This window comes from Simochromis diagramma, unplaced genomic scaffold, assembly GCF_900408965.1.
Source record: "Simochromis diagramma unplaced genomic scaffold, fSimDia1.1 OVJJ01000304.1, whole genome shotgun sequence".
NCBI lineage: Eukaryota > Metazoa > Chordata > Actinopteri > Cichliformes > Cichlidae > Simochromis > Simochromis diagramma.
The window spans coordinates 15,027,472-15,037,843 of record NW_024387030.1 but is presented as its reverse complement, the minus strand read 5'-3'; positions in this window follow the sequence as shown (position 1 = coordinate 15,037,843).

Below are 10,372 nucleotides of genomic sequence, written 5' to 3'. Positions count from 1 at the left end.
GCAAGGCGAGGGAAAAGAGACTCTGGCAATCATCAGGAGCACGAAAAATTACTGCAATTCAGTAGGAAAACAACTTCCCCCACTGTAAAATAACATTATTCCTGCAAGGAAAGCAGAGGGAAGTTCCTCCCTTATATAGAGAGAGGATTGTTCTCCGACTTTGATTGTTTAAGCAAAGCTAAATGTGTTTGCTTTAAATTATGTCACAATATATTACAGAAGTGCTTCTAGTTTTGTACAGGAACAAATATCGCACGCCTCTTTTGGAATGAGCGTGCATTTGTTTAGCTCTGCATCTCTCGATTTCCTTATCAGAATGCATTAATCCTCGGGGACATGAAAAACACTACAAACTGAAGCCCATCAGCAGAGCAATTGACATACCGAAATTTCAGAGTATATTTTGGCTATTTTCTGATTTACTTTAGGATTTAGGTTTTTTTTGGCCATATCTTTACTTTATCTAAACTATCTTTAAAACCTTTTTTTTTTAAATTGTCCTCTTTGATTCGCAGAATTAGAGCGCATAAGGAAAGACAGAAAATACCAAGAAATATCAAATAACCTATTTCAGATACTTATTGCCACCAAGACCCAAAAGAGAAGATAGCCACCCTCTGCTCTCCTACGCCAGGCCTATTTTGACCCATCATCAATCTCCTTTAATAGCGGTTTCCATGGCACTCTGTGTTCTGCAGGAGAAGATGGCAGGATGACAACTTTAAAGTGACCAGTGTTTTGTGTGATGCTGGACAACGCTGCAAGCAAACATCGATTGGCTCCTTTCCCTTTCCTTTTGCAGCAGGTGTGTCTGCCGGAGAGACAAACGGATTCAAATTGAACAGGATTGCTGATTTGGCTCGGTGCTCTTTGGGCATCCCACGCATGGGAGGTGGAGGGTTTTTAAGTCTCAAATCTGGCCAGATATCAGAAGGACTGCAGATGCAAAATCTGGGCAGAGAATAAAATGTAAGGCACTGAAAGAGTAAAGGAAAAAAGATCAACAAAAGATTTAAGGTGCTGTTTTTTATGGGTTAAAAGAATAGTTTAACATATAATTTTAGAATATGTTCATATATTTTCTTAGAAAAAACAAAACCTTTAAACCAATCAGCTACAACATTAAAGCTACATGCTAAATTCTGTGCAAATTCCCTATTTATATATCTATTTATATACTAGCAAATCACAAGGTGCTTTATAATGCAGGGCAAAAAACCTGAAATAATACAGAGAAATCACCAACAATCAGATGACTCCCAGCAACAGTGGGAAGGAAAAACACCCTTTTAACAGGAAGAAACTGGCAAAACCGAGCAGCCAATCAGGGAGGGGAACCAGTCAGGGAGGGGAGGCCATCTTCTGCGCCTGGTTGAGGGTGAGGAAAGGAAGACAGGACAAAAGAAATGCTGTGGAAGACAGCCAGAGTTTTACAACAACTAATGATTAAATGTAGATTGGTGTATTGAGTTAAGAAGAGACACTCAGCAGCCTAGGCCTATTGGAACAACGCTAAGGAAGGGTTCAGGATCACCTGGTCCAGCCCTAACTTTATCACAAAGGACAGTTTTAAGCTTCATTTTAAAATTAGAGAGGATGTTTGTCTCCCAAATCCAATCTGGGAGCTAGTTGCAGAGAAGAAGGGAGTGAAAGCTGAAGGCTCTGCCTCCCGTTCTGCTTTTAAATACCCTAGAAACCACAAGCAGCCTGAGAGCAAAGTGCTCTTTGGGTTCATATGGTAGTATGACGTCTTTACGATAAGAATGGACCTGATTATTCAAGATCTTTTATGTGAGAAAATTATTTTAAACTTGATTCTAAATTTAACAAGAAGCCAGTAAAGAGAAGCCATTATGGAAAAAATATGCTTACAAACTTTTTACCTCTCAGCCAGGCCTACATCCACTTCAGAATCAACAGCTTTCATAAGATCCTAGATTGTTGGGGAAAACCACAGGACAAACTAGGAATCATCATCTGGGATTTGATACTGCTAACCATTGCATCACCGTGCCGCCCAGCGGCGTGTAACAGCAGGCCGCAGCCTGATATCAGACTAGCTTTGACCCATTAAGGAATGGACAATCGAACTCTGGCGATATCTGTGGTGTCTGGACATTGGCAGCAGATCATTTGGGTTTTGTGGGTTGTTGGGTGGGGCATCTACGCAGACACTTGATCACACTGGAATCTGGGGAGTTTGGATGCCAGATAAACTTGGAGATTTTTTTTCTTCTTTCAGGCATTATTGGTTAGTTTTTTTTAAACCTTGTGGATGGGATAAACTGTGCTGCCGGGAAAAACATGTGGGTGGAAGTTGAAACCAAGTGAATGCCACAATCAAAAGTTTTCCTGTACAACAGTGCGTTATAATGCCATGAGCAGTGTTCTTCAATTTAACTGCCAGTGGTTATTAATGTTAAAGCTTGTAAGTGCTTGTTTTTTTATATATATAGCAAGTAAGGTACAGGAAAACATGTAAAATGATTAATATTAGAGGTGCCTGGAGGCAAATTTAGAAAGAGCCAGCCTTGCTGTTTTAAGTCATCATGCCAACCTGGCTGAAGCTTCAACTCTTTGCCTCCTTCAAAGCACTCTAAGAGTAACAGCTGAAGCTCTTTTCCGAACTTAGTGGTTTCTGTCATATTGTTAGAAGCTGCTTATAGAACAGAAGGACTGGATGTTCATCAGAAGTTAGAGGATGTTTTCTGAATATGCAGCCACCCTTGGAAAACCCCTTAAACCATTCTAATGGTCATCGAACTTTATTGGTATATAATGAGGTGTCAAACTGGTCACAAAGGGTACTGGAGAAGTCGTCAAATGTCATCTTTATGGGGGAAAGAGCTAAATGGACATAATAGTGGTATAGATCTTCTCTAGAATCATTGGCTTCTAGTTTTCAAGACAGAGGAAATAGTCCTAGCATAAAACAACAGGGCCACATACAGGGCTGGTTCCTGTTTGTCCTTTTGGAGAGAGTGGCTCCTGAGTCTATGTTGCTGCTGGTATCAGGGCACAAAGGGGAAGGAGGCCTTCTGTAGACAACATGGCTCCCCTGAGACAATAATAGTAGGAACCTTCCTACCTTGTTGAGTATCCTGAACTGAAGTTTAAATGGCAATCATTAAAAACTAATTAATCATACTCTAAAGAAATTTGCCATCATCGTGTGCAATAAAAAAAAAGTTTAAGAAAAACTCCACAGACAACATAATGTTGCTGATACAACACTATGGTGATACTCGAGACTCCTGCTGTAGTTTTGTCTGTGACACAATTCAAATTGGAAATTGTGTCATTTTCCTTCCTAATCTACACCCACTTCCCCCCACAATATGGGTATCATCCCCTGGTATAACTCATAGAATTGTGAGGTTATGTCGCCGTCAGACATCACAATGTGCATTGTTCTAATGGCTGCTTCTGGCTGACAGCCCAAGAATAATAACTGAAAGACTGATACGTGAGTGATAATCTGAGAAGTGAAATATGTTCAGCTATTCTAAACTACAATGGCCATGCAAGGCCCTCAGTTTTTGCTGAACCACGTGTGAGTATTTGCTGTATTTAAAAGCATGTATGACCTGGACTACAGACGATTGCTTCTGCGTCCAGTCACCGAGTGACCCATATTGCCTTCACTTTCATTCTGGCCGCCCCACAGCTACAACCGATACCACTACCTGTGACCAAGCAACCCCCGCACAACCCCCACCCATCCCCATCATCGACCTTCCTTTTTCACATTAAAGTAAAACCTGGAAACCATTTTGCTACTCTTTTTCCTCTGGAGCCCTCATAATGACAGGAAAGTGCTCTGGCCCCAGTGCCACAGAGAGCAAAGGCACAAGCTTGATGGGAAACTGTAAGCCTCTGCATCAATTTCTCCTTTTAGGGCTCTGTGAATTCTGTTACACCCACACTCTGCAACCATAAATTTCAAAAGATTAAATAGCATGTGGACCTTATCTTTATTTACACAATATAAAATATTTTATCTACGTAAGGGAAAATGAGAAAATTGACCCCTAGAGTCTAGAAAGCCCTAACTTCTCATGGAGGAAATCAACTTGAACTAGTTCTATAATTTTGTTTGAAAGAGAACAGTGTTTTTTCTGCCTCGCTGAATGTTCATGTGAGCACTGCTAGTGTCCGAAAAACTTTTATCCTCAAAGTGTGCACGCTGCAGGTAAAATGCAGAGAATTATAGATTTTGCGGGTAGATTTAAATTAAGGAATTACAGTTTTTTGCAATCCATTTAAAGAAGCATTGAAAGTAAGTAAGGGCCATAAAGGTTAACCTGTATAAAGACAGTCTCATATACATACATATCATTGATATGTATGTATATGAGACTGTCTTTTTTGCTTGTGAATAATATGCTGTTTGTGTTGCACCAACGATGCAAGGGCAATCACCTTGCAGATTGGGACTGACTTTGCCTGTGCTTTAGCACTGCAATCACTTGCACTCTGCTCATAACCCGCCCTGTAATCAACCAAGAGTTCATCTTGTTCCAGAAGCCAAATCAAGCTCATTATCAGAGATCATTACCGTGGAATGGTGTAATGAATCACAGATTGAAAACAAAATAAAGTTGGTTGTTTTTCTGGACAACAAACTAGTATGATAATAACTGTCTGAGATCAGAATTTTGGCAGAGTAAAAGGGATTTTTTTTCTCCCTTTAATAATTATGAACCTTTTTTCTTAGCTCACTATTCATTTTGGTTGCCCATAGACAACCAGAACACCCAAGTGTGAAAGAAGGAAGGACGCTGGTTAAAATAGAAGAGGAACACACACACCACTTCCTTCCATAAATTACCACAGCACCCACTAGATAGATATGGCTGCCTAGGAGGTCTTCTCTAGTAAAAGTCAAAGCTTTTTTGCTATCTGTGGTTTTTTACGACCGGCGTTATTGTTTGAGCCTGACAAACTCTCAGGGTCAACAAAGAGCCAGACAGCAGATAAGAGCTGTAACACACCTGCGTGAGGAAAGAAACTGCACACCCAGTAACCTGTTTCCACTATCTCGTAATGGATTAACATACAGTAGGCTGCTTACTATAGAGATAAGATACTCCTTTCTGTTTCACAATCACACTCGTGCACGTATTTCCTGATTATGGTCAAAATATATTAGATTGGGTGTTTTTTATTTCGATTTTAGAGAATTAAAACATATTGGTCGGTATAATGAGTTTTACAGGAAATAATAAAATACAGGCTGTGATAGCTTCAGATGGTTGCAATAATTAGCCGCACCACTTCATCCTCATTATACCAGCGGCTCCGAAACACTTTGCTCTCATTAGGGGCGAGCCATTGTCTGTCAGCAGTTAGCAACCATTTCGACTCTCTCATTACAAAACAAAGAGAGGGGAGGTAAAACAGTTTACCCACAAATCTTCCCCTGTGTGCACACTGGTTCACTCCACTTATTCAGGCGGGGAAGTAAAGCCCATCTGCTCGTTTTATAGAACTTCCCCCTCAAAACCTTCACCAGTGCACATTCATCAATTCTATTTGGCCTTAGCCAGCAGCATATTTGACCAAACACCCACCGAAACGCTCTCTTCAAAGCACGTCTCACTGAAGGCCAAGGTTGATTGAGCCGCTACTGGGTAAGGTGGCCGTTGCTTAGAATGTGAATGCAAGGTCCTTTCCTACACATCTCCTATTGGCTTGGCATGAATGGCTTGAGCCAAAAGGAAAAGTTGGAGCAGCACAAGCTCAGGCGTGACAGCCACAGGAGTAGCTTCACTTAAAAAAAATAAGAATGGGCAGCTGGTCTCCTGTCCTCTCGTAATCAGGCATGAGGACAAAACATACTTACTAATAGTTAGTAAGCAAACATGCCACGACAGCTTAGGTCAGTGAGATTGGTACTGAATGATAGAAACCTCAGTGTTTTGTTGCTGCATGCACCAACCATCAACCTCTCTAGCCATGCTTTCAGGCACAGGTTACAGGAATGCTGAGGTTTTTCATCTGCGCTGTGGCAGGCATTATTGCTATGACTTCTTTGAGTGGTTTCTCAATTGGGTCTGTTTGAAGGCGCACCACAGGGGGCCAAACAAATACACATTAATCTACACTTTGTATGAATATTCAGATACAGCTGTCTGTGACACAGAGATAGCAGCTGGTGTGCTTGGGCCCCACAGATATCCCAGTGCCATGCCTGGATAGAAGCCGTGGCATCTGGGCCAAAATGGGCCCAGCCGGCTCTGGCAAACCAGGCCCAGAATCTGCCCAAATCCCAGAAGCAGGACAGGTTTAATATACAAGGGTGGTCAAAGTCAATGAAGGCCTTTAACAGCCTGAAGGAGATACACGAAGACACTTTCAGTACGTCACTATTTTGCAATGAATCTCTGTCAGATGGCTCGCTGTCTAATGTCAGGAAGGATAAAGATGATTGCAACCTTAATCATAAAATTTCTCCATCATCCTCTCAGGCTTGGACTTGTGTAAATCTGTGAAACTGACATTACTGATGAGTGTTTCCAGTGTTAGTGGAGCTAAAGGCAAGCTCCCACAGCTTTATGTATCACATTAAATATACCACCTTGTTTTGTTTTGTTTTCTTTGAGCACATCTTGACAAAGGAGACTAAATCGAATTTATCTTGGGTGAGTCATATGGGCATTTACTTTACGTCAGCCTCTTCTTTTGATAAATCAAAGCAACAGCAGGCTGGTTTTTGAACCAACAGCTGTTTAAAACACACAACGATCACGTTTTTCATTACGGCCAAATGTCATAACCAGCTTAGTGTGGCATTTACGTTTTCCCTGATGACATGAACGCAACTTGCCCTTTTTCATTACCCGGCTTAATCTCATACTAATCCAATGATATTGCCATAATAAGTAAAACAAGTATGCTTGGAAGACAAAGCCCCGCAATGGTGACGGCGTTGGTGTGCCTGGCGTTGGCACCTCCCTTACTGTGTGCTGGCTGGCCATGACAACACAACGCCACAGTGCTGGCTGTCAGCATGCCAGGCCCCCAGAGCAGCTGCCAGGCCAAACCCATCGAGCACTAATTCAGCCAGCCACAGGGAGCCCTCCCCTCCCCTCCGCAGTTTCTTCCTTCTCCAGGCCCTTCCCGTGGCTACAATCACCCCGTCATCTGTGTGCACACACCCACATTACACAATGCAGGTTTTAATTATGACAAACTTGCCAACAGCTAATAGCTCATCTTTTGAATCAAAGACTTTCTTACATAAAGGGGGTGGCCAATAATTTAATAACTCCACCTTGACAACACCTTTGTTTTTTATCGTCAACTCTCCTCTCAAAGCCAACAACACAGGAAAAGAAGAGACCCATCGCAGCTATTATTTATTTCTAAATGTTTCCATAATTGCTATAATTTATTACTCAACATGATATAAAAACAGCAAAGCTGCTCAGCATCAGAGGCTCGGGTAGGGGGGTAGAAGGGGGGTCTTGCATGAGTCATTTGCATGCTTGTCTTTGACACATGTCCACGTTCATTGCACAAATCATTAACATCCCGCTCGTTTTGTCATTATCTCCTGCGAGTGAAGGTGCACCTACGGAGCCTCAGGGACTGCGGCCAGGCCAGTTGCTCTGCGGTCGGTTAAGCGACGGCCAAAATGCGGAAACATTCAGCTGGTCTTCTGATGTGATGGAGAGCTTCTGTAGTTAAATCCTGCTGTGTCCTCGGCCCTTTGGGCTGATTGTGGTTGAAAGGCTTTTTCTACAGAGGATGAATGGAGTACTTTGGGTAAGAACAGAAAGTATCTATTTCCATCATATTTCATCCAAAATAAAGAGCTACATTTGCACCAAAGTTAATAGAATTCATCCTCTTGCTGTCTATATGAAGCGTTGTTATGTCATAGCTGCCCCATACACTGGCTACTGAAATATATTAGACTGGACCAAAGTGGTGGACTAAATCAAGTATAGTTTCCAGCCAAATGAAGGCTGACATTCCTAAATCCTGGCCTTTATCATCTGCTCCGTCACCTGTCACTCATCTCCTGTCTGTGCACGTCTATCCCAGCTGAAGGTCACAATATGGCTGATTCCTTTGGAGAGGCCCTCCCAGGTCCCGATGCTCCACGCCGCCTGAGTAAACATGGCGCAGCAGTTCATAAAGATGCGTATTGTGTGCCTGCATCTGTGTATGTGTGCATTTGAATGAATGTGTGCTTATTGAAGGGGGTCTTCCTGAGCAAAGCTTCCTGACTGCGGGGATACGTGCATGCCACTAGTGAGGCCGGCTGAAATATTGATGCTGTGTTTTGTTCTCATTTTCGCCTGTACTCGAGAGGCCATCTGGATAGGTCGGCCTTTCTCACGTTAAATATTAATTGTCCCGTTGAATATGACCTGGGGAGAGTAAAGGAGGGTTGCCTGTAACGTGAGAAAAAGAAAGGGAGAGGAGGGGGGGCTGTAGGGGGTGGGGGAGCGGCGCACGATTCAATAGGTTTTTCCTAACAGATGGAAGACTGGCTGCAGGGATGCGGTTAGTGGCACAGTGGAACCTGATATCTGACTGTATGCCTCCCTGCCTATAAATACAAAAGGATTACATGTGGTTACATTAATAATGAAAATCATATTATTCTGTTGACACGTGTCTACACAACCTGTCGTGGCGCGGTCAGAACTGCTGATGCTGCTCATCAGTCTGGTTCTTTGTAGTGCAGCTACTCAGGTAAGACCAGCTGATTGTGTTGTTTCAACAAGCCAATCAAACAAGTCGCTTCTGGCCAAGTCTGCCACCCCAGGCTAAACAAAGTCCCAGAGGAAAGCAGTAGCAGGATTAAGCCGAGAGGAAAAATTTAAACAGCTCACAAACAATCTGATTACTGATGAGCCACTGGTCCAAACTCTGATTAGCTTTCCTTCTTTTTCAGCGCTGAGTTATATCTCCCATGATCTGAGTGAGCACTTAGTCAGCAAACATGATGATCAATTTTAATGACGTGTTACAACAGCAAAGGTTTTCATTAAACTGTCCTTTCACTTTTAATAATTAACAAGGGCCTATTAATTATGAACAAATCCTCGAGCCTAACCCCGATCAGGAGGAGGGAAGGTGTTGTCCAGGTCGTGTCATTTTCAGAGTTGTAAGCTGGTGGGGTGGGAAGGAGGACAAACACCTTTGTTTCTGGTACTCTCACAACAGCGCCTGAAGCTCTGGTGATCAATAATGCAGCTCGGCACGTGTCTGGGTGGCTTCCTTGCCGTCTTTGAATAATGTATGCAGTTTGTAAAAGTGTGACTTTTAAAGTGCTCATCATTGTTCAGTGAGTGACCCATTTCCATTACACCTTCAGGCCTCGTGGCTCGTACTGCTCAGTCAAAACAATAAATGGTCTTGCGCGGTTGAGATCTCCATTTTCGGATGCAAAATCAACACAGCTGGACATCCTAAAGTTTGTGTTTATGTCTGTGCGCTACCTTTCCGACTTTTAGTCTAAAATTAGCTCGGCCGCATCCTGCTGTGATGCTGAAGGTGCAGTCATCTTTCCTCTCTGAAGGACATAACACTGTCTGAAGTTTGTGGGTGGAGGGGAGGGGAGGCCGAGGGGGAGGGAGGAAACGGTGACTACCGTGTGACAAGCGCGCAGTTCCTTCCTCAGAGGCCTGAGAAACAGGAAGTGCTGCACATAAGGCATTATTGTGACGGAGAGGAAATGCAAGGTCCTCTAAAATAAGAGCTCCAATCTGGTGGTCAATGACAGGAGCCTGTCCTCCATGGCCCCTCGGAGACCTGTATATCCCCCCCCCAACAAACTACAACCCCTCCACAACTTCACTGCTGATTGACGCAGATAAATATAGAGGGGAGCAAGCTCCAGTCACATTATATGGAATGAATCCTCTCTCGCTGTGGGATGGGATTTAAGAGCAGCAGCTCAAAGATAACATCACACAAATCGGTATTAAGATGATGCGATAACCCTTTTGTTCCTTGCTGAAACCTCGCGTACACAGACCGAGTAACGGGAGCGTTTCAGAGGGCTGAAAGAGGCATATGGGTACGATCCACCCTGTTGCAGGGTGGTTGCTAAGAGAGAAGCAGGGCTTTGTGTCAGGCTGCCTCCCAGTTAATTAAAATCCTACATTATCTGTTTCATGCTTTCAATTAGAAAGCTTTGGAAAGGGCCCAAGCCTCTGCATGTAGATAACCATAGCAATAAGATGTGATTAATACTGGTGGGGGGCTTGCTCTGCAGAAATGCCCTGCTGTTGTGTCCATGGCTTGTTTTGATCTCTGGCAAAAATGGCTGCACAAAATCTGCAAGGCATGTCAAGCAGCAAATTAACAGGATAACATCTTTTTTCTGTTATTACAAAATACGGCAGGTGCT